This window comes from Ornithodoros turicata, chromosome 10 (genome assembly GCF_037126465.1).
Source record: "Ornithodoros turicata isolate Travis chromosome 10, ASM3712646v1, whole genome shotgun sequence".
Taxonomy (NCBI): Eukaryota; Metazoa; Arthropoda; class Arachnida; order Ixodida; family Argasidae; genus Ornithodoros; species Ornithodoros turicata.
The window spans coordinates 11,532,993-11,558,267 of NC_088210.1; the positions used below are offsets into that span (position 1 = coordinate 11,532,993).

The 25,275-nt window shown below is 48.7% G+C and overlaps 1 protein-coding gene across 6 annotated transcripts in view; it reads left to right on the forward strand.

Moving 5' to 3' along the window:
* LOC135370325 (uncharacterized) overlaps positions 1 to 25,275 on the forward strand; it is a 161,614-nt gene that overhangs the window by 76,819 nt on the left and 59,520 nt on the right. Inside the window, exon 1 of one of the 6 annotated variants that reach the window (XM_064604042.1) lies at positions 4,832 to 4,947. The exons of 3 other annotated variants lie outside the window; for them this stretch is intronic. The gene's annotated coding sequence lies outside the window, so the exon portion shown is untranslated. Of the gene's footprint in view, positions 1 to 4,831; positions 4,948 to 5,488; positions 5,752 to 25,275 lie in introns of those variants that run through there. 2 more of the 6 variants (XM_064604047.1, XM_064604046.1) reach the window with 2 other exon arrangements.

Below are 25,275 nucleotides of genomic sequence, written 5' to 3' on the forward strand. Positions count from 1 at the left end.
AGAAGAGGAACATACTCCTCAACTGAAAGAAATGGAGTAGCAGGCCCCAAACTCGGGCGTCACCAAGCTCCAAAACGCAGCTACTTCTACTCTACTACTATCCGCTGCCGGCCGCGACAACTGAGCAACGTTGCAACGCGGCAGCGGACGCCATGGCACGCTTCAGCCGGCGTCTCGGCAGTCAACACGGCTAAGGTAGCCTCATTTCCTGGGACCATACGAGCTCTCGCTCCCGTGCCGGTTGCGGCACCCCAGACGACTCCAGCGTCCGTCCACGACTTCAACGACTTCGCCTTTCATCGATCTCTTCCTGCCACGTGCGCTGTGCCGTGCAATGGACATGTCAAGCAGTGCGCGTCATCCATGGTCGCTCTTGCTTCTCCCTCCTGTGTCGACGTGATTCGATCTTTCTTGTTGCCGCTCCGCGTCTGACGGGGAAGCACTGTAGCGGGCCGTGGACAACGACGAAGATGGCCACGCGCCTGGAGCACCTGCCTCAGTTCCACCGGCGCGGCCATGGAGATAGGCCACCGTCATCGCCTCTCCGTGGCATACCATCACCGTCGGTCGGGACTCATGCAGAGGAACTCCACCTCCTCTACAGACTTCTGACTGCGCTATCATTGCTTCCCGTGTCACCTGGTGCTCGGGGCAATCCATGACGATGTGCAACACGTCGCTATGGCTGAAACGAGAAGATGGCGTGAGGACAATCTTGTAACGGAAGGCAGGTGTTGGTGCAGCCTTGCATCTCAGTCTGTGAAGCAAGTTTGCCTGCTTTTAGCTGTGGTCTTTGACGGGGCAGGGTTGTGAGAAGTGACGCGTTGCTGGAAATGCCGGATTTCACGGCCGTAATCTGAAAACAGTTTCCTGCTGTGTTCCGGATCGTGGGATGTAGGGATCCTCGGGAAGAGTTTATGGCAGCTGTTAGCGGTGCGGTCCGCTTCTTGTCTGCTATGACAGCCTCAAGAGACAGGGATGTGTTGTTCCTCGTCCGCTAATGGCTACATTTGGCTTATGACAACCTGCCCACTTACGCATCATTGATGACTTCGCAGAATGCCCGCAGCAAGCAACGTACGCATGCTGGCTTACAAATATTGGTCGTGTAATCTCCATAAAATGACGCACGCTGCAAATATTTTGCATCCATGTTCCAAGTTTTGTTTACCAAAGGCGTCATCGTTGTCTCGCAGTAATATCTCCGGTGATAATCCGAGGCATTGTCTGCAGCGTTATCTATACCTACCAGAACCTACCCTTTATTACTCCTGGCACCCGTATCAGCACTTGAACAAAGGACAATGTAGAGGCATTAACTCACCTTTCATTCATTCATTATTGTTCACATTATCAGATATTTCTTCGACGTAACAGCTTATCGAAAACAAAAGGTCTATACAGTGGAATAGGTGTTTACTTATTTGATCTCTCCGCTGGAACCACATCTGTTATCACCGGAGGGACACGTGTACCAGCACGAGATCGCGTGCCTCCAGTCTCCCCACGGCTGCTGTAGGTGTCGCTTCTGTACAAGTGAGTCCTACAGTCAGATGCGACGCAAACGTTCTATTCCCGTGTGCACGGAGCGCGCTTTCCTCCTCAGTGCAGCCTGCGTCACAGGTCACGAGTGCATACGTCACAGCATTATAATGGGTATAAGGCGTGTGCCGACCTTCCTACGTCACGGAGTGAGAGCAAGTGCGGTGCTTTGACAGCGGCGTGTCTCAAATCGGATATCTTTCTCAGAATACTTGTTTTGGAGATAAATAATGGTGCCGTGACGTTACGTGTATGGTTTGTCTGCCTCTAGTATGGCGGCATGTTGCATGTACCGCAGTGTAGGTCTGCCGATAATTTCGACCACCGGGGGTTCTTTTGACGTGCGCCGCGACACGCTGTACTGGAAGCAATGTTTACCTCCCCCGCCTTGCTACAGTCCCTAGCAGGGTCCGAACTCGTGATCTTGAGCTCATCAAGCCATCACGTTCCGACTGAGGGGCGTTCGGGGATCATGTGTTGCGCTTGATGTAATCGTAGCTTCGGTAAAGGTACTCAAGTGGGGACTGATGTCTTTTCACTGCTCTTTTACGACACGTCCGTGTCTGCTGATCTTTTCCAACAAAATACACTAGATATGTGTTTTTGAGTGCAGAATATATATGATGGGTTTTAAGGTGGAAGTCCTCGTGATGAGTTTTCAACTTCAAATGTCTATGATGGGCTTTGAAGTCGAAGTAGAATGTTGATGGGCTGGTAGTTTATGGCAGATGATGGCTTATGATGTTGATTGGTTGTGATATGGATGCGATGTGCCCTCCATGATGTGATGTTAAATGAATTTCTAGCAAAAAAAAGTGCTGACGTACGTCCAAAAATGGTATAGAAAGAGAGAGAGAAAAACAAAACTCACGAGTTTTCGCACCCACGTGCGAAGGAGTGACAGCGATTGCTGTACCGTCCACGCACAACAGTTCGCGGTGTTGCGCGCGTGCGGGCGCCGCGTCTGTCCGAAACCACGGCCTACGGTGCACGGAACGGAACGGAAACCACGGCGCACCGGCCTACAACACAAGCATGTCCAAACTCATTATTCAGACACTTCTCCTGGAACTCCCCGTTGGCCAGTGCAAACTCCGACGGACGCGCCCTCGTTACAAGTACGCGTGTCTGGCACCGTCTACGTCACTTGGCCACGGCTTCGTGCTCGCTTACTTGTCCGCTCTCCCGCCTTCGTCCCTTGGCCTTTACTTCTTGTTCCTCAACTTTGGGATCTTCTCGGCTTCGCCTCATCGCAACCGCTTTAGGTTCGCTCACTGTTGGGTCATGTTGTCTTCGTGCAGTCAGTGCGCGTTGGACTGCTTGGTCGCTCGACGTGCAACGTCGTTCACGTGCTACAGCGGCACGTCGAGGCGAGCTCTGAACTCCCTATCCGCGGACGTCGGACGCACTCTCCATGGCTGTTCCATAGCGTATGACAAACTGACGGCGATCGCACACCGCACGGCAGCCCTTCTTTTAATGCGTAGGCATTAGAGTCCTCGCTAGGCAGGAATCTCGGCGTGGTCTGTCTGTAGTTTAAAAGCGTTGATTGCTGGGCTAGTTGGTACATGACTTCACTGGATCTAAGCACGGTTAGGACTAGACACAAGGGACAGACAACGCGCCTCTCCTGTCGCGCTCTCTCCTTTGCGTCTCGTCCTAACTGCGCCTAGATCCAGTGCTGTCTCCAGCTACCGCCGGGCGCGTGCGCGGTGAGTGGAGAGGGAAGGAGAAGGCAATTCGCACGTGTCTGCGTGGGCGCGTCATATGTTATGAAAGCTGTGCGAAGGAGCGGCAACGAAAGAAGGGTGACGCTGCGAGACCGTGCCGCCAAGCTGAACCGGAGGAAGCCCGAAAGGCTCGTTTGGCTGCGGGTGTTGTCTTGCGCTAGCGTTTGCGAAGGATCGTTGAAGGGTTGTAAAGGGTAGTTCTCAAAGGGTTTTTAAGTTTTAATGTTAACGCTTTCTTTTCTTTTTTTCATCTGCATGCTATCCGATTTTCTGGTGCGCCGAGTAAAATGTTACGGATCAGGGCCCTGATCTTCAACTTTCGCATAGCGGTCGTTATCGTTATATTTAAAGTTCGTGCGCTCAAAAGCAAACGTTACGGGATAACAAGGTTATCATAAGATAACACCAGCTCGCGTGGCTGAGTGGTTAGCGCGCTGACCATGTCACGTCGAGACTGGAAGGTACCCGAGTTCGAATGCTTGGGGATTTTCCTCGGTTTCCCTCAAACACTTCCAGACATATGTCGGCGCAGTTCCCTTAGAAGTCGACCCAGGACGCACATTCCCCAAGGGCGTTAGTCGTGACGTTGCCCACCTATGTGAGGTCGACAACGCCGCGTCCCTTCACCACCACCACCCTAGGATAACGACAGGTTGAAGACCGGGGCCCAGGACGCCGCGGCATTCGCAAAAGTTCCCTCATATAGCAAACAAATGGAGGCATAGGTGCAACCAGCGACAGAATGCGACAGACAGCAGCGCATCGTCTTCACTTATCGCACCGTCCTCTCCAGCTTATTGGTTGACATGGCCCGGAGAGAGAGGATTCCCTGCGATTAAGGGATACGATAAGCTTCTGTCGCGTTTATGTAACCGCGGCTATTGTCGTGTCATGAATCATGACATACAGCCAAGCATAATTATCGTTGTCATTCTTGCCCTTCCGCGCGCGATAGTTGCCTCCCCGTTTCCTTCAATTGCTTGTTGCCAGTGACGGAATCGAGGAAGGCGCAATGTTGACCTACCGTGTTTCTGCAAGAAGAATAGAGAGAGAAAGAGAGAGAGATACTAGGCAGTGCCTGTTGCGGTTTCTATGGTAACTTGTTGTCATGTGTCATCAGGCGCCGTCGCCGCTTGGCGGCGTACGGTTTCATCAGGGGCAAGAACAAGAGAAGCCTACCACAGGAGCGCTTTCGTTTGATGACAATAAATAAGTAAATGAAATGGAGAGGGTAGCGAATGAAAACAAAAAATTGAAATTTGCATATTCGATAGAGCCTCGTACAATGATCGCAGTAACTCAGCGATGGGTTAGAGATAAACAACAGCGTATGACATTTCAACTGCTTCTTCGAAGCCAATAGAAACCCGTCTGTATACGCCCATAATTTCGGTGATGTGCGAAACATGTTGCTGTCGAGCAATCTTTCCATGAAGCGAACAAGTGTTTCTTATCTTATTGACCACGTTTAAAGGCGTAGCGACGTTATCAAGTGGGTCTTGATTTTGACCAGTCTTATCGGGGTACCCTCCAAAGTATCACCTGACCTCGTCGCTTCTCCGTCTGAACAATACCTTCATTCGTCGGCTTCCACGCGATAATAGCCTGTTGCGTTCCTCTGTGCACCCCGACGTAAACTCGTGTCGACTAGACCATCTGAACGTGTGCTTCCACGGTGAGATATCATTCTTTGTATAGAAGCTGGATTTCCCGCTCGTGCATCAAGTCGTTCTTCGAGTTTCTCATATCACCCAAGTGCATGGTTGCGGTGGTCGGTTGAAACGGATCCATTATGTGTGTATCGAGATGTAATGTTTGCTTTTCATACCCGTTGATGACGGTAACAACGTGAACGGCTTTGACGTGGTCGCGTTCACACTTGTGGGCAGCGTCACGACTGTAGCTGGACGAGGGCAGGAGGCGATTGGCGGTTGACCGGTACTCCAACTACAAGTCGTAGCTAGTCCGGGCTATAACCGGTTCAATAACTTCACTTAGCATCTCATGCAGGCCCCCCAGCCCCGTGTAAAAGATGGAAGTGTGCTGCAGTTCGTGCTCTCATGCGTCTCTCGAAGCACTTGATTCTGGGATCGACCTTATCTCTCAGAGTGACGCTCTTAAAGTATGTGAAGTGTCTTCGGTACGCGCAGCAGTCTGATACCCCCGTCGCACGGGCAGTCTTCCATTATCATTGAAACCATTGGCCATTGAACATACGCATACGCCACAAAGTCGAAAGTGCGTCAACTTCTCAAATAGTATTGAATCCAATGCTCTCTGACAGGTTGGCACGTTACATGCTTGATGGCGCTACGCGCATGTTCAATGGCCGTTGGCTTCAATGACCGTTCAGGACTGCCCGCGTGACAGGGGCACGAAAGCCGTGGAAAACGGTTGACAAAAGTTCACGAAACGACGGTGGGAGCTTGATAAAGTCAACGAGTGCCGCCGGAAGTTGGTGCACTCTAAGGAAAAAAAAGTGAGTGATTTTAGACATTTTGGGAACAAAATGCATTGCCCCAAAAATTAGTCTCTTGCGGGAGTAAACACACGGGACTCAATGAATTTCACAGAGTCGGGACTGCATTTCACACTCGGTTCTAACAGTCCTGTAGTTACATAATTCGTGTGCATGAATGAAAATGCTTCAAATCAGTAAACCGTCAACCGTGACATGTCGAGTGATATGAAATCTTGCGACATGCATAGGGCACAGTTTCGCAAGAAAGAACCACTAACTATTTCTTCATCCGTGTGGGCGGAAAATTGCTAAGTTATATAGCTTTATTCAATCAAATTCACGAGGACCACATATTTACGTAGACTGTTGCATTCAGAAGAGCATTTCCGAAGTTCATTGACAATTTGCAGTCCTGGGGAGTAAACTTCAGGGTCAGGGAACTAACAAGGGGAGTAACTGCAGTCTAGGGTACTAGAAGCAATTACTGCAATTACTTATCATTTTACTCCATTCATTTTTCTTAGAGTATGTGGTTAACGTGCTGTTTGTCTTATACCCCTGTCACACGGCTTCAATGGTCATTGAAACCAATGACCATTGAACATACGCGTAGCGCCACCAAGCGAAAAACGGGTCAACTACTCAAAGAATATTGGATCCAAGGTTCCGTGGTAGGTTGGCACATTACACGCTTGGTGGCGCCACGCGTGTGTTCGTTGGTTTCAATGGTCATTAAGGACTGCCCGTCTGACACGGGTTCTGGATTGTTCGTTCAGCCTCTGCAATTTACGTTACACAGCAGTCTAAGAATGTACTCAATTCTAAAGAATGTACTCAATGGTCTCAGTAAGACGGCACGGCACGGCAGTGCTTGCAATTCGACTCGTCCGTGGAACCGATTATGTGCGGCAATGAGTTTGTGCACGCTGACCTGGATCACAACCAGTGCGAATCGCTGTTTGGCTATTTCTTGGGAGCTGTCGTGGATATAGTCGTCCAACTGACAATTTAGCATAATATCCCGGATTCTGCGATGTTCTGTTTGAAGCAGTTCCCTAATGATCATATGTCTATCACTGTGCATACGTCTAATTTATACGCACGTTAACTATAAACAGGACACACCTTTATTTTTTCTCCTTTTTTTAAGCCTAGTGTTAACTGGCACTTGATTCCGAAAGTACAGTGTCGTTTTGCTCCGCGTTCATCACAGACAATAACGCCAAAAATACGACGGGAATTGGTGGAGTTGTTCCTGTGCAGTTTGTCGGGAAGAGCAGACCGGATCGGTTGTTCCGCAGCTGTCCTGATGTTGAGATTATTGCGGAAGTCCCATTCTGAAAAGCGGAGAAAACGTCACTCGGACAAGGCCAATCAGGGAGCTGCTGCAAACTCCTGGCGATCGAACAGTGGGTGGGAAGGGAGGCGTCTGCTGGTCGCGGAGAGCCTGTGATCGGCTTGTTTTATTATTATTATTATTATTATTATTATTATTATTATTATTATTATTATTATTATTATTATTATTATTATTATTATTACGTATTACCGCCGCGAAGCAACTGTGACTACGAGCGGCGTACAGATGCGGACAGATGGAGAGAGGACAGCAGGAAGGAGTGGGGGACAGGAAGGGTTAGTATGCGTGCTGGGCCGACTTCAGGTGTGATCGCCTTGTGGAATGTTTTTTTTTTCTGGTGAGCGTTGGACACGTTCGTACAGCCATGAGGGTAACACCGTGTTCCATGCGCCTTGGTCGCGTCGGAACCCATGCTGGTAATCGAAAGTCGTCGTGTTTACCGATGACTTTTCGCTCAGTACGTTGCGGTGGCCTTCCGTTCCTGTGTGTGTGACTCACGGCAGCGTGGTTTTACTATCGCTGGGGCTTCCTGCAGAGGGAGTGCGAAGCTTTAAAATTCGTTTATTTAATATGTAAGCTGTTTCCGGAAGATAAACTTGGCAAAGTTGACTGTGAAGCGGCGACGCACATTACTGTACCGGTCTCAAACACATGTTTCCGGATGCGATAGTCGCGTTATTGTTTATCGGATATTGAACTGCAACTGTACGTTTCTCGTGTCCATCGCATTTAATTTGCTATGTCACTTCGTGGCGGAATACAGCATCCTTTGAATTTAAAAGACAGAAAGGAATCTCAATCTGATAAACCGGCCACGGTGGCTCAGTCGGTAGCGTGTTCGCCTACTGATCCCGAGATCGCGGGTTCGAACCCGGCCGAGGACGCCAGCAACTTGGTGGCAGGGTACAAGTTGCTTAGACACGCCGTCTTCCGCGAGGGACGTTCAATACGGGGAGCCGTGTGATGAGCTTTCATCGCACGTTAAAGAACCCTCAGGTGGGCAAAAGCAATCCACAGACCGACCGCTGTGGCGTCGCTCATGATCTCGGTTGTCTCGCGACGTAAACACCCAATTATTATCAATCTGATAAACTTTATAACGTTTTCTGGTACTCGGGATTTCCCCACAGAAACTTTTTGTGACTTGAATATCTCGCAATTTTCTACTCATCCACTTCATCATCTTCATTTATTCAATCAATCAATGAACGTAAGTTTCAACAAGTCGGTGTGTTCCAGAGATGCAGTAAGAAGTGTAACATTTACTGACTACATTTCATGTCGACCGAGTATGTGTATGACACGCGATTCACTATCGGCTCTGGTGCAAAAATTCCGATATCCTGTTTGCCGCTATAGGAATAAACGCTATACGTTGAGGTAAAGGAGAGATACTTTTTCTGTATTTATTTGCTTTTCTTTTTGCGAGCATAACTGTGTTGGATGTATAATTCATATATTTGTCCTACTATTGTGCGTTGTTACTATACTGTTTCTAAAACTGCATCGTAAATAGAGTCGGCAGAAAATCAACGAATACTGTATTTCATTTGTTTGTTTGTATGAAAAACCTTGAAAACCTTTTGGAAACTTCCTTTCACACCGCTACGCAACCCTTCACACGACCCTACACAACGCCAACGCAAGACAGCATCCACAGTCAAACGAGCCTTTTGGGATTCCTCGCTTCTTCCTCGCAGCTTCGCTGCGCCGTCTCGCAGCCTCAGCCTTCTTTCGACGCCGCTCCTCCGCACAGCTTTCATAACCCATGGCGCGCCCACGCAGACACGTCTGAACCGGTTGTCCACAACAGCTGCACCTGCATCCCTGCACTGCCGGCGCGCCACGTCGCGCTCTCCACGCACCCTTTTCTTCCCTCTCCACTCAACGCGCCGCGCCGTCCTCCTCTCCTCGTGACCTACTTCCGCGCGCGCTCCACCTGTACTCTCCCTCTCCGCAACGCGCCTCCTCTTCCCAACGTGCTCTCCTCCTCTGCTCTCGGAGTGCTTCACTCCACTTCCGTGGCCGCAGACAGACCACGCCGTTATTATTTCGCGGCGAGGACTCTAATGCAGACGCATTAAAAGAGGAGAAATTGAACTTGTCTCCCGACGACATAACTAACATAAATTCTCCCCCCCACACACAAAAAAAAAAACTACTTCATTTCTCCGACTGTCAGCCACCCGCTCCAGAGGGCCAGCGATAAACCAATCGAAGCTATGGCACAAAAACTTCTCTAACCTTGATAAAAGCGTAGAGAAATCCAGCTGCGGAAATATTGCTTTCCTCCGGCAAGCAACGTCATGTTGTTCGAAGAAGCGAAATAAGACGACCTAAAGGCCATTAGAAAGAGCAGCTGGTTGATGCAGCTTCGACGTTGCATCACCTGTGCTTCACTGAACCGCCACTAAAGCAACAATATCAGGATTTGCTATCCCAGAACAGACAGTGAATGCCTCCCTTCTTTGCTATTTATCAGTTTCATAATGTTCTCTGCCCGTCTGCACGTCAACCTTCCTACACTCTTAAAAATGAACTTCACCGCATAGCACGCTCCTAGCCAACCATAATCTCGAATGATATCGTTACCTACCCTGATTTGTTGAAAACGGGAGGCGTACGCCTTTTTGTGACAATTATGAGCAGCATAAGTGTCACAAAAAAGGCGTACGCCCCCCGTTCTCAACAAATCACGGCAGATAACGATATCATCCGTGATTATGGTTGGCTAGGAGCGCGCTATGCGGTGAAGTTCATTTTTAAGAGTGTACTTTAAATTCATTCAAGATGTCCTTCGCAGAGTTCTTTTTCGGGTGTTTTTTTTTTTTTTTTACAGGGAAGCGGTTGGGTGTAATCCGGGTCGAAAAAGAGCGCGGCACACGTAGGAAGTAGAAGCTAATTTTAGTACGTAGTACAAGACAATTAGACTATATTCTCGATTCCCTTTGCGGCCTTGTAGTGCTCCCATGATGGTCTTCGACAATTAGGCAGTCGTAGTATTATATCCGGAGCACTCCACGCAAATGATTCGACAAAGGAAGCCATAAAATCGAAGGTCAACAACGTGATGTCATCCAATTCAAAGGAACCAAGTAATTGGCTTACCATGTTTTCGGGGCGGCTATGTGAGCACTTTCCGATCTACTATCACCCCCATGATTCATCGTCGGAACTATTTAATATCCCTGTCGCACGGGAAGTCTTCAATGATCATTGAAACGCATGCCCATTGACCACGCGCGTAGCGCTACCTAGTGTGTGACGTGTCAACTTCTCCAAGAGCACTGGATCCAATGCTCCCTGACAGGTCGACGCGTTGCACGCAGGGTGGTGCTAAGCGCATGTTCAATGTAGAGAGTTTGGCATTTCTTTGATCTTTTGCCGTCCGGAGATAGGGGTTCGCCGTGACGTCAGACCCCTCATGACTCCGCACACTCGACCGGAACGAAAGGCGAGTCGCTGTGGCACGGAGTTATTTGAAGGTCGTGCCTCCGCTTCAAAATGGCGGATTGAACACCGGAAGATTTCTATGACGTCGCTCAACTCCAAAATGGCGGCAATGACCTTGGTGCCGCCCATCGTGTGACGTCAATTGACGCGCTCCAAAACAGGCCAAACTCTCACCATAAACGGCTCTATTTGAATGGTCATTGGAGACTGCCCGTGTGGCGGGTGCATAATGGTGTTTCCAGGAGAGTGGATAAGGGATGGAAAGAAAGAACAAACAATGTCAGGAAAGCGGGGAGCTCAAATTAGGACTACAAGGCCCCGAGATGCACTAAAAAAGTAATATTATAACAGTACTATAATAAGCATATAATAATTATAAGTAATATATTCGCACTAAAAGTAGGAGTACAGCGTGCAATCCTGGTGTGCAAGAGAGCTTTCATTGTCGCGGGTCAAAAAGGCACATTCTCTGGGCTGTCAGCCTGTGACGTCACGACTTCCGGCCAATGGTGAGACGCGCGCCTTTCCTTCTTTTTGCGGTTGTATTTCGCGCCCGTCCCGCATGTGAAGCAGAGCCGTCCACTTCAGCAGACGGTCCCCGACCGCCAATGAGGGCGCTCGGCTGATCTGACGTCACAACGCGGGAGAAGGAGCCGAGAAAGGTCGGCGCTGGTGCGCGCACTCTTGCAAAGTAATCTCCTCAGGAAATGCACGCTTCCCAAAGGAAATATTTTGTGTGGCAACTCCTGAAGTGTGTTAATATCACGCGGTAAAAAAGTTCGAGTATCTGTGCAACCTTTGGTACTCGCAGCTGAAATACAGCGACAGCTACATGCAGCGGCGAAATGAGAAAGGAAAGCCTGAAGGACCAAAGAAGAGAGGGCACGACAAGCACAGGCAAACCAGCGTAGAACAGCCCAAATGAATTTTCTGTCAAAATACTTTAATAGATCCCCCCCCCCTAAAATGAGTGTAGAAGGCAATGCTAGTCATGCAGAAGGGGAAAGAGGAAGAAGATCCCAAATGAGCGAAGAACAGAAAGCACAACGAGCCAGAAACGACGAGAAGGAGAAAGCGATATCTGCGACGGACAGCGCACGCACGCTACCAGATGCTCAAGTCCGCATATACAGCTGTCGTTGTAAAAATTGAGAGTTTTAGTACATCGTCCGCTATCGCCTTTGCGTACGTAAGGGGTAGCGTTGGGGATTCTGCGAAGCTCTCTTTCTGTTATGGGCGAGCGCAGAACCATCAACGTTATCCCTTACGTACGCAAATGCTACAGCATACGAGGTACTAAAACGCTCTATTATGTTCGAGGCTGCCTTCCGTGCGCCTTTAAAATTGGACCATGAAATACAACGCAAGATGTGTGAAGCACAGCACTGGGACGCCTATCTCCTAATCTCTTGAACAATGGTGGTAACTGGACTCAGCATTTCCTATTGACTGTCCGCCGATATACGAGGAGCTACTATCATGGCTCTCTGCCCACCTTATCAGTCCACTCGAACGAAATCGGGCACTTACAGGCAGGTACACTCCTGATAAAAATCCACGTAGATTATCGCGCTGGGATGTTGAAAGCGTATTACTTGCCCTCGTGCAAGAGGTATTGGGTGAACGCCTGTGGAGCTGGTCAAGTGCGAAGCATCATAACGACACTCAGACACGCTGTCCTGAAAAGTGATCGAGAAACGTTGTTGTGGACATGCACCTGGCTGTTCTGCGCGATCGCTCGCGGTGATTGTGTAAAAGTGGTGACCGCACCAAAGACATCGTTGAGCTGGCAGTGCGTGCAGAATCGCGGTCGCTCAAGGTGAATGTCACCTGAAACGTTTTCTTCTGGAGCATCGAAAGACATTAATCAGGTCCCCCAAGGTCGCCATTTTCCCATGTATTTGTTCCTATCCCGATGCGTGCAATGCCGGAGGCCGCCCTTAGATACCCCATTGTTACCAGACGTTGGCTTGCGTGGATTGTAGCGCGCTAAAGATCCAGTTGAAGCACAATCCAAGCCAGGCCAAGTCACCGAAGGAGAAATGGACGACTGCAGCGCCTGCGGTGCCTGGTACGACAGGTACGCTATGTGATGCACGCAGCCGTGCAGTAGATCCTTCCGATCGCTCAACACGTTTAAAAACGGGACCAAAAAATGAAACACGACAGAGAAAGTTGTTATACGCGTTTTATTTGAACATATAAAGACTAAATTCATTCGCAGAAACAACAAAAACATTTTGCCGCTAAACTTAGCGCGCCGAAGTGATCCGGAACGGCAACAGTGGGGTATCTAGTGGCGGCCTTCTTAGTTGCACGGTTTTCCGAGGTGAGTTTGGGGGACCTGACATTAATAGAATCTCGTCGTCTGCTCCGCGCAGCACGATGAATTCAGGCAACAATGTCACGTCAAGAAGGTTTTGGTCACGTGATTGTGCTCATAAAAAGGAACGTCGGCGCTTGCTTGCTGTTGATTTTCAACGTTCGCGTGACCTCGCTGCTATCGTGTGCTATCCGTTGCCGTCCGCTTTTATCTGCATCGTGAGTGGCATGACTTGCGCATCAGGCGACCGTATAAGAGGACATGGGTGAAAGATCCCGGCGCTCTCGTTCCTTCGGTTTCCGAGAGATCGGAAATTACGGAAAGCGTGGATAGCCCACAAGCGTCTGTCCAGGAAACTGTCCGTCTAATATGACAATTTCCTCCTCTAATTTGCAATGACCCGCGGAAATCCTATAGCGCGCAGACCACGACCTACTACTATACTAGAGACCTGGACAACCGCAAAGCTCCCAGCGCCGGGGTAGTAATTCTGGCAATCGCCGCGGCGCTATGGGATTTGGCGCTAGTTAGCACTATTCGTTACCACGTGATTTGCCGAAACTACGGCAATGTACGATGGGCTGTGTTGACAACGACGAAGAGGTACGGAAGAGGGAAGCGCGTGCTTAGACGGTTGGTGATGATAGTAGTGCACATGTCATTTCCTCCCCCCAGTAACGCTATGTGGCGCTTGTAGCGATCACTAGCGTAACTAACCCATGACCCGGCTCTCCCATAGGCGGTTGCCATTTGTCCAGGTCTCTGGTATAGAGTAGGTCGGGGCGCAGACACGTCCGTAGACAAAGTTCGAGATGCTTTCGAATGCGACGTGGGCAGCTGATGCAATGGCTATCTCATCCACTGCAAGCGAAACACCGGTGACGTCACCGGAAGACACAAGGAAAGCGAAGCGGGAGGGGTCAGTTTGGTACCAGAAGTACAAGTCTGCTTTCGGAATAGTCGTCTTTCGTGCTTTACAACGTACCACGAATGTATTTTGCGAAGCTTTGGCTGCTTTATCTTGGTGGAAGGCTTCCCGAAGTCTATGTATCACAGCAAGTTCGAAAAAACTTGTATTTTGTAAATTGTAAATTAAATTGTAAATTGTATTTTCTTGTTTGTTTGTTTATAAGAAAAAAACTTGTCTTCTTTTTCTTTTCTTTTTCTGACAAATGACTTTATGACTATAAATGACTTTATTTTCTTCTTTCTGACAAACCGTGTATTTAAAATCAGTTACCATATGCTGGTACAGAAACCCGAATGCAGTACAGCTGTACATAAGTAATAGAAAAAGCACGGGAAAGTCATGTTTTATTAACCAGGTCCACTTTGATATCAGATCGGGGCCTTGTTGTCCCAATTGCCCCAAAATTGTTAGGAGCATGTAAACTAAATGTAGGGGTTGCAACCCACTTAAATGTTCGAGGTAAGAAGGATGAACAGAGGTTCAACGAAGTGGTTCAACGGTGGTCCTTTGTGATGGAAATCATCTCGCGTATCAAAGCCTTCAAGAGCGTCGTGCCGACTGTCTCAGGTGAGACGTAAATATAGGATAGTCGAACAGGGGAGCGTGAGGCAGTCGCTCAGAAGGACAACACTCGAAAATAGGCCTCTACCGAAGAAACGTCACGGTGACGTAATCATGACGTTGGTAGACATGGGGAAACCGAAACAGCGCGGCCGGAGAACACTGCAGGAGTCGAACCCACATCTTCTGGATTGCCGGTCTAGGGCTCTACCAATCGAGCTAAGCTAACACGCCTTCTCAGCGACTTCCAAGGGTGCGTCATCTGAAGGGACAAACCAGCCACTCTCTCTCACTCATCCTCCTTTCACTCACACTCATACACACATTCATACGACGGGATCGACGCAGGCGGCAACTGTTGAACATGAGAGAACTGATGTTCTGAGGCTGGAACAACACAGAAGGGACAAATACATACAAAGCCTCAATTTGCCTAAGAAATTAACGATGAAAGATGAAAGTCACTGAAAAGGTTAGCCAGCTGTAGGAGTCGAACCCACCCCTACAGCTGGCTAACCTTTTCAGTGACTTTCATCTTTCATCGTGAATTTCTTAGGCAAATTGAGGCTTTGTATGTATTTGTCCCTTCTATGTTGTTCCAGCCTGAGAACATCAGTTCTCTCACGGAGAACACCACCGTTTCCCAAAGCCATATTCCTTCACGAAGGTCATTGGTGGATTCTTTGTATTAGTGTCACACACAAACGAGGTCACGTTTTTAGTTGCTTTCGTGTCTACATTCGCGTTCCCAGTCCACCGCGGAGAGAAAAGAAGACTTCACCCCAAGAGTCGCATCGTCTGAAAGTCAATGTCGTAATCTTATGCGAAATGTGGTCTGTTATTACGACTTAGTCGTGCGCTTCAGGCTCCAGAGGATGGAAGAGCCCAGTAGCCATCTTTAGGAAGGGCTACCGGTAAAATGGAGCAGAACAAGGCCATACAACTAATAATATGTAAAGAATTACAAAATAAAATATTACGATATGAAAATCCACATTTAAACGTGGCTTTCTCGTGACTTATTGATTTTCTGCTATTGTAGTTCCACTCTACCAAGTTGGCGGCGCTGTTGTACCATGTGACGTCATTTGTTTCTAAACAGGGATAGGCCTATACTGAAAGTAACACTTCTGCATTACCAGCCACGACGCCAGCAGGACTCCCCGCGACATACCAAGGACCGCGTTCGGACGGAAGGACGGGACACGCACCCACTCACCTCATGCCTAAAGCACACATGCACACAGTGAGTCAAGCACTTGGTCCGAAGTAACCAAGCCGAGATGTGCTACTGCCCTGCATGTGTGTAAGCTTGTGAGAGAAAGATGCATGTGAGAGGGGGGTGAGGAGGATAAGTGTGCGTATGCGAGTGCGTCCGTCTGAATAGACAATAGAGCGTTTTTGGTGCGTCGTACGCCGTCGCCTTTGCCTTCGCAAATCCTTACGTCGCCTTTACGTACGTAAGGGATAGCGTAGGGGTTCTGCGCGGTGCGCAAAGCTCTGCTTCTGTCTTGCGCGTGCGCCGAACCGCCAACGCTGTCCCTTACGTACGCAAAGACAATAGCGTACGATATAATAGAACAGATTTGCACATAACGGCTCGTGCTGTTGACCACTTCCAAGGATCTGATGACGAACCCGTGTTAAGACGCACGCAGCCGATGTACTTATACTAAGAAGAAATGGGCCACCATGTCGCGGAAGTAGCGCCAAAATACGTTCATCGCTTGACGCTATGCCGACGGAAATATGTCGGCAAACCTGTCGGCAAGTCACGTGACCTCAAAATGACGTTGCCTATGATTTGTGATCACGACAAGATGGCGATTTCGCGAAATGCACCAGCTCGAGGGTATTTACAGACATGGCGGGTTTATGTCACCCCCTATGATTCCTATTGGTTCTCGTTGGCACGTGACCTCTCCCAGCATGGCCGTCTCCCTGGCGGAGATGCGTGCCGTCGCAGACGGAGGATCGAGTTCCATTATTGGCGATGCCGATTTTCTACGCGTTTATTGCCCTTGTCGTCTGCTAGGGAATATCTTGTGGCTGAGACGCGGAATATTCTTCATGATTATAGAAGGGCACGAAACGAACGTGACTTTGGGCGCTCGTGGTCAAGTGAGTGACAGCAGAAAGCTGCGACGTTTTGCTCATCTTCTGCTCGTGTATTCTGGAGAATGTCGCTCGTATGATTAAACGAGTAGGGTACATAAAATGCGACAGTTAGGTGAAACGCACATTCCGCGTTCACATACTAATTCACATAATAACCGAATGCTGGCACGGGACTTTCAGAGCTATGAATGGCTAATTGACCTTTTTTTTTTTTTTTCTGTTGGCCTAACCCTGCGGATTCAAAAATACTATGAAACAAACTAAATGTACAGGCCATAAATTACGTGAAATGGACGAGTAATGTTTCTTATTGCTGCTTTTTTTTTAGTCGTTTCCGACTGCCGTACAGCTTGCAGTACAGTGCGCCAGCGGTGTGTCTGCTTATTTAAGCGGCTGCGGTTGCGGCATGTGCGTGCACCACCTGTTTGTAAGACCACAACTGTGCAGATATATATCCTGGTGCGTATTACTCCCGGTATAGTCACGCGGCTGTATAGTGCAGTTGCCCCGAAGGCCGGCGACACAGTTCTGTACACACTGCGCTTTTGAACTTCTGTGCCTCCATGATGAAAAGTCGGATTGCAGCTTCCTCGAATCACGGATAGCTCACAGCCCGACGGCCTTGTTATGCAACGTCTCTGATGAATCACCATCGGTCGTGTAGTTGTCCAGATGTGATGTTAGATTCTTTGAAGGATGCTCAGGTAAGGTTGATGCACGTTCAAGTGAAGACGTGTTGTTACAGGATCGAGGGCTTGTTCGGCGGTTTTCGTGTGTGGTTTTTGCGGCTTGTGCTTATCGACGAGATTGACGAATGGCATGTTATCGGACTCCCTCTGGAACAAGTCCGGCGAAAACGACTATAGTCGTTTTTGTAATTACACAATGCCGTAAGTAGACGCTGTTCAATATGTTTGGGGTCATTATGCGCATGCGTCTTGTGTTTGTTGACCTTTTTCTGTACGCAAAAATTTCTTAATGCACCAATCCCCCCCACACCGGAAGTGAGGGGCTTCTGCAGTAGCTGGGTCTGCCTGCACCACGAATATTGAGGCGATTCGTTAGTGCCGCCCTCAGTAGCCTTGCCGGTGCCCTACGGAGGAGTTGCACTGAGGGCAGTAGCGAATGTTCAATGCACTACTGAAGCTACTGAGGATCCTACTAAGGAACGTCTTCAATGTTCGTACCAGCGGATCTTGATACCTTCCTTGTAACCGATAAAATGCCGTTAATAGAGAGGATTTCACTCCCCCCCCCCCGAAGGGAGTGTACATTCAACCTTCCCACACGCCCATAAACATGCCTGCACATCCCCGTAGACATATACTTCCTTGCGGTACCTCACCCCAGAGGTGGATGTGTGGGGAAATTACTGGTCCTGGTAACTGATAAAATGCCGTACGTATAGAGGCCATTCCATTGAGACACTCCATACTCTTTGAATGCTAGGTATTAGGAACAAGAAAAGACGACTTAACATACAATGTCGATTGATTCCGGATGAGTTTGAGTCCATCGAGTCGGTTTGCGCTATGCGTCGTTTTCTGTGTGCCAGCTCCACGCCGCCAGCGCTCAGACTTTTATGTACTAAAGAGAGGTACTGTTTGCGATACAATGTACAAGAGGTACAGTGCGATACAATGTAAGCGATACAATCCGTATCCTAGTCCCGACCAGGACAACCGTAGTGCCGTTATTTTATCGCACTCGATAAATATCAAAATCAGCATTTTGAACGCAACGAAGTAACCGCGGTTACACACACAGTTGCGAAATCTTTTTTGTACAAACCATGCAGACGAGATCAGCACGGTCTAACTTTAGCAGCGCGCAGCTGCGTTGCACAGCCAGGTTTGCATAGTCACGCAACCAACTACACGCTCTGTCTAGCTTCCTCTTTCTACTTTCCATCCATTAAACAGATGCCACCATGCAGGGCACCGGCTGACAACCTACTTGGCTAAGTTGTTTCGCCCGAATAGTGCTTAGGTATTACAATGACGAATTTTAAAGGTCAGCGCTGCTGTAGCACCTGCGGAGGCTCCGGCGACATCGAGATCAGCGTGACGTCACTCCCTAACGGGAGGAGTGAGAGGGCGGCGTTCAGAGAAGAAAGACGCCGTCCAGACGCCAGCGCCGCCGCCGGGCACCCCTTTCCTTCAAGAGCAGCTCCCGTGGCATAGTGGTTAAGATGATCGCTTTCCACGCCGGGACTGGGAGGTGACACGGGTTCGAATCCTGTCACCGGGTGTGCTGTCTGAGGTTTTCCCTGGGTTTTCCCCAAGACTTTCCAGACGAATGTCGGCACAGTTCCCCCTGAAGTCGACCCAGCACGCATACTAACCCTCTTGTCCCCCACTCCTTGCTGCTGTCGTCTCTCCATCTGTCCACGTCTGTACGCCGCTCGTAGCCACAGTTGCTTCGCGGCGCTAACAAGGAATAAAAAAAAACTTTCCTTGAATGAAAAAAAAGAACTTATCCTTGAGTCTGAAGGAAGATAAACGAAGACACGAATACGCGACGATGTGGACAAGACGAACCCAAAACCAGGAACACATTTAATGAAAATACCACGAAGTACAACACTTGGACGAGGCTACAAAGAGAGGCTACATCACGTATATCGGGATGCTAGAGAGGACGCTCCTAAGAGCCTTGCCTTTTCTCAAGGTCGTGCTGTAATAGACCTTTTTCACAACGGCTTATGCGCACGCGCATGACTTTGAGGCGTCGGAGTGGGTTATCTCCGTCTTCACTAGATGGCGCAGTACGGAGACGACAGAAGTGGGGACCAGTGGGGAGACCGCACGAACGGCGCGAGCTCGTCGGTCCCACTCCAGACCAGTTTTGGTCCTTTGTGCTACCCACGTGGATCTGTTTTGACGCGCTCCGAGCGTAGTTCCCTGGACAGCCGATAGGATACGGCGCGCATGCGAAAAATGTCCATTGGTGGTGTAGGGAATGACGTTTATGGCATTTTTCAGGAGAGGGGATTCCTGCATACTCTCAACATCCGGCGTCTGCTCTTGTCATGCATTCCATCGAAGAGCGGTCAAACTCCGCCACTATTTCGCGGGGGAATTCTCGGCACCGTGGTCAGTGGTGAACGAGGAATAAAATTACGAACCATAGTTTCTGAATGCGACCGTCCCTTTAATTGTGTATTCACACGAGCGACATGCTCACGGAAGATTCTAGTGGAAGAAAAAGCGAAAACACTGCTCATACAGAGCCGGAGTTCCGTCCAGTGCTATGTTGAGCATTCACATGCCGCGGAATATCCTGTACACTTAGCAGACGACGCTTAGCGTACGACACCGTCGGCGTCTTTCCTGTCGTCTGCTACGGAATATCTTGTGGCTGTGTCGCAGGATATTCCCTACGGTTAGCAGTGTACGTGAACACTGGACGTTGAGAGCTCAGAAAGCTATGACGTTTTTCGCGTCTCCCGCTTCTTCGGAGAACGTCGGTCGTGTGAATACACGGCAAAGAGATTGTTCTATGCCAGCGGCATGGCCGAGCAGGTTAAGACGTCGCGCTCCTTGGTGGTAGCCAAGGTCGTGCTGAAAAACTGGGAGGTGGCCGGTTCGAATCCTACCACCGGCTGTGCTGTCCGAAGTTTTCCCTGGGTTTTCCGAAGACTTTCCAGACGAATGTCGGCACACAGTTCCCCCTGAAGTCGGTCCAGGACGGATACTAACCCCCCTTTCCCACGCTCCTTCCTGCTGTCCTCTCTCCATCTGTCCACATCCGTACGCCGCCTATAGCCACAGTTGCTTCGCGGCGCTAACACGGAATAAAAGAAAGATTCTTCAATCTTGACGGATCAGATCGTATACTTTTAGTTCGAAACCGTAATGCATGTCCTACACTCTTAAAAATGAACTTCACCGCATAGCACGCTCCTAGCCAACCATCATCTCGAATGATATCGTTATCTGCCCTCAATTGTTGAAAACGGGAGGCGTATGCCTTTTTTGTGACACTTATGCTGTTCATAATTGTCACAAAAAAGGCGTACGCCTACCGTTTTCAACAAATCAGGGCAGATAACGATATCATTCGAGATTATGGTTGGCTAAGAGCGTGCTATGCGGTGAAGTTCATTTTTAAGAGTGTACTTTACCAAGTTTCTTCTACCAAGCGGCGCTTAGCCACTGTGGCTCTGTGCGGTGTACAGATGTGGACGGATGGAGAGAGGACAGCAGGGAGGAGTGGGGGACAGGGGGGTTAGTATGCGTCCTGGGCCCTCTTCATGGGGAGTTGTGCCCACATTCGTCTGGAACGTCTTCGGAAAACGCAGGGGAAACCTCAGAGAGAGCACAGCCGCTGGGATTCATTAATCCCTTTGTGGGAAGTTGCACGATAAAATTTTTCGCAAAGCACTGGGATGCATGCGACTTGAAATTGCCGCGCATAAAGACCCCATGTAACAAAGCTGTAACGTTGCGAGGGCGTTCCGACCAATCTCATTGCCAGACTATAGGCCAGGCAGCAGCAGCAGTGGCTTCGCGGCCTCCTGTTGGCTGTCATCCTCGCTCCCACGTGATCACCTCGGACGGAACGTCATGCCACGTCAGCAGCGGATGTGTGGCTTTCTCTTCCCTGTGGATGCTGAAAGTTTCGCGGCAAAATACAGACAACCTTCGCAACATACAACGATTTCGAGCGAAATGTGTCGAGCGTGTGTATGTGTGGACAATGTGTGTGAGTGACTGACTGAGTGTCTTTGTCACTCATTGTGCTCATTGTAGATCGCCATTTTTGTTTTCCTAAGTGATCTGGAGTAGCCGGCTCTTCGTAATGAGTGCCCTATTTCTCCATTTTCTTTTTCTTTTCAACTCAACTCAACTCGTACAGGAGAGTTGTTTGGAGTAATGTTCCTGCCAGATACATTCCTTTCAATTAGTTCAGGCGTTGCGACGAAATGAGCGAAAGAAACACACAACGGTTAACCACTTTATAAACCAATATTTTAAGAGTTAGCCAATGCCTCTTATCTAATTAATATCTTGAAGCATGTTAGTTGACACACCCTGTACCTGGCACGCAAGCGTACAGATCCAAAATACCAGTTGATCTTTTATTATTATTATTATTATTATTATTATTATTATTATTATTATTAATAATAATATTATTATTATTATTTGTACCGCTGACACTCAAACCAGACAGTTGCAGACGGCGAGATCTCGTCTTGTGGCCACTTCAAACACACGGCGATGCTTTCGACCTTTTTTCTGCTGTCGAACTAAAATGCCTACGGTTACCTTTCAGTGTTAACCTATCAAGCGCACACGTGGTCTGCCAGACAACGCCCGGAAAACTAAACAAACAGGGAACAGCTTGCGCTAGCAACCTCCGTTTCTCAACTCGTTTGCTGAGCGCGCTTCCCGCTCTGTCGAAATCTTATGAGCAGTTCCGATTTCTTCTCCAACCACCCGTGACGGTTGCATCATGCGTCTCCGCATTCCCCTTCAATGAAACCGCTGTCGATGTAGGAAGCACCTACTGCGCGATACTCTATACAAGTAGGTCACCTATCTGCGCAGCTCCGCACTTTCCCCGCGTGCCAGGAGAGAGCGACCTCATTGGTCCTCCTCCGAAATAAGGGGATAACGGCCCAACGTGACCCACATGGGGTCCTTCCTGTGAACCGGAGCGCCGGAACGAGGGGGCAAGGGGGCGACCGCCCCTCTTAAACGTGCCGCAAAGGGGCAGACGGGTAATCTACGTATGTTGTCGGCGTACTTCAACAGCTTCTTGCTTGTAAAGCGGACGTTAACGACCAAAACTGTTTGTGTGATACACGACGGATTGCTTGTTTTGGTGCAAGAACTCTGAAATGCATTACCTGTAGAACTGAGGCGTGAGACCGGGATAACCGCAAAGTTGAGAAAGTATATAATAAGCACCTCCGTACATTTGAATTGACCATAACTTTACATTTTATGTTTATGTAAATTATTCTGTGCTACGGGGTCTTTACTAGCTTGCGCTATTGACCCTGTGTCACAGAACTCTTAACTCGTATGTATGCACGTACTTGTTCACACGGAATGAATTCCAAACAGTTACCCAAGTGTTGCAAGGGAGAACACGTAACAAAAAACGAGGTAAAATGACTCGGGGCGAATGACAAGTAGGGGTTCCAAGTTTTCGGATTTATCCGAAAAAAGTGCGAAAAATGTACACCGGTAAAACTAATTTGTATTTATCCGGAAAAACAAGGCAAAAATGACTCAGGGCGCATGACAAGTAGGGGTTCCGAGTGTCCGGATTTATCCGAAAAAAGTCCGAAAAATGTACACCGGTAAAACTTGAAGCAATTCGTATTCATCCGAAAAAACGAGGCAAAAATGACTCGAGGCGAATGACAAGTAGGGGTTCCGAGTTTTCGGATCTATCCGAAAAAAAAAATCAGAAAAATGTGCACCGGTAAAATTTGAAGCAGTTCGGAATCATCTGAAAAACTGCGTATTTGCTGGTTCCAGTAATCGAGGACTGAGCAAGAAAAGCCATGCCCTGATGACTGGTTGGAGCGTTTCCTTTGGTACCGAGATCACCTCGCATCGTCGGGTTATGAACTCCTGCGACAAGCGAGCTGGCTCTGATAAACCAAATCCACCGTGCAGCTGTCTTCCGCGAAAAATCCGCGCGAAGCATCCGTGCAATGCTGCGTGAACTCATACGCTGTGCAAGTGCGCCTCTGCGCATGAGAGGAAGAGGGAGGGTGTCGCCGTAGCCAATGGGGCTTCCCGAGTGGAGTAACCGGGAGAGGGGATATGCGCAGAACGCTCGATTACTTGCAGAGCCATTGGTGTAGCTGAATAAAGTGCATCATTTATTGACACTATTCGACATGAGGGAATTTTGAGGACATTTCCGAGGACTGCTTGGAAAACGCCCAACGCCTACACTCTTAGAGATGAACTTCACCGCATAGCATGCTCCTAGCCAACCATCATCTCGAACAATATCGTCATCTGCCCTGATTTGTTGGAAACTGGAGGCATACCCTTTTTGTGACACGTATGCTATTCACAATTGTGCACAGATGTCATACCAATTTTCTTCACGAAAGCGCAGCTCGATGTTGCAACCTTCACAACGCTATCTGACGCAAGCGAAAAGCTGCCTGGCCATTATGATAGCGGAATACGAGGAATCGAAGGTGTTCATCTCATCAGGTGATGCTGGCATAGACATCCTATAGTCTGCAGGTTCTGCAGCACAACAGTGAACGTCTTGGGAAGGCCGCGTCTAATTCTTTTTGTGACTGTGCCGTTCCACAGCTGTAGCTTTTGCTCCTAACTTCGGACACGAACAGAGATATGATCAATAAAAGACGAAAAGCTCCGAACCCTCGGGACACAATAAACCAACCTCCGAATTATGGGCGTACCGAGAGGGGAGCAAGGGGGCGTGCCCGTCCCCCCCCCCCCCTGGAGCTCCAAAGTCGCTTGTGGAAATAGTGTGCTCTTTAGCCATATGTCGTAATGATCATTCTCAGATGTCACAATAGGAACCCCAAAACACCCGCACAGTCCGCAACGTCTGCCTCCAGAAAAATGAGGTAGGGGGGTGCACGCTTGCCCCCACCTGGAAGCCCCCTGCACCCCCCCACACAGACACACACACACACACTTGGAAAAAATCTCAGGAACGCCCATGCTCCAAATATGACAGAGAATAAACTCCGAAAAACTGGAACCCTTCATACAAGGACAGGTTTCCGCATTTTCGGATTTTGCCGAAAATTTTCAAACAACACTCGCCAATTTTTTTTTTTTTTTTTAATTCAGCGCGTTCCGAAAATGCCCGTACCTGCTCGCACTTTTCTTCCTGGGTGCATGACATTTTCGTTTTTCCTTCGCCTCGTTTTCATGCAGGTGGAATGCGGGTCAAAAGGGTTCAAGTGCACATTGGAACCCTCCAACAAAGGAAAGGAGATTATTTGTGTTCTCTATGTTTCCCTACGGAGCTGCTCTCCTTCCATAGTCCTTCTCCCTTGTCATTACAGCTGCCGACTCTTCGGATCGATTTTTGGCATGAACGTTTTCATATACCGAAAACATCCGAATTTGTCAAACGTATAAATGCCGAAAACCACCCGCGAGGAATAAATGCCGAAAACACGGAACCTTACATATTAGTATAACTAACACGTAGCCAACTTCTCTTGTTTTTGACACAGCGTTGTCCGCATGCGATGCAGTTTCGCCGCCGTACTTGACGATCAATGCGAAGTTGGTGACCAGTTCGACACAGCCCCAAGCAGCACTGTGTTATGTTGCTTGGGGTAATGCACGTAATTTTCAAATTTGAATTTTGAAAGCAAAAAAAAAAAAAAAGAATGCATGCAATTGGGACGAAAATCGCGACGTAAAAGTAGTGATGGCTCAGGCTATACAACAGGTAAATCTTTAAAGAAATAGAGAAATAAGATAGATAGATAAAAAATAGATAAACTTCGCCTCAACTGGTTTACTGCACATCTTTAAGCCCGAGCTGTGGTAACCTCCCCCCGTTTCATTCATAGAGGTGGGATAGGGTTTATGATATGCTCTTATAATACATATTTTTACATGATTTGCATGTTCACCACCACTTTAAGTTTTTTCTTGTTTTCATTTTTATTGTATTTTATTTACTCTTGTATACGCGGGATGTTCTTGACGTGCCGCTCCTTCAAACTTCAGTCCCCCCCCCCCGCACCCCCTTGTGGCGAGCGGCTTCCGACTCCCCTGTCAA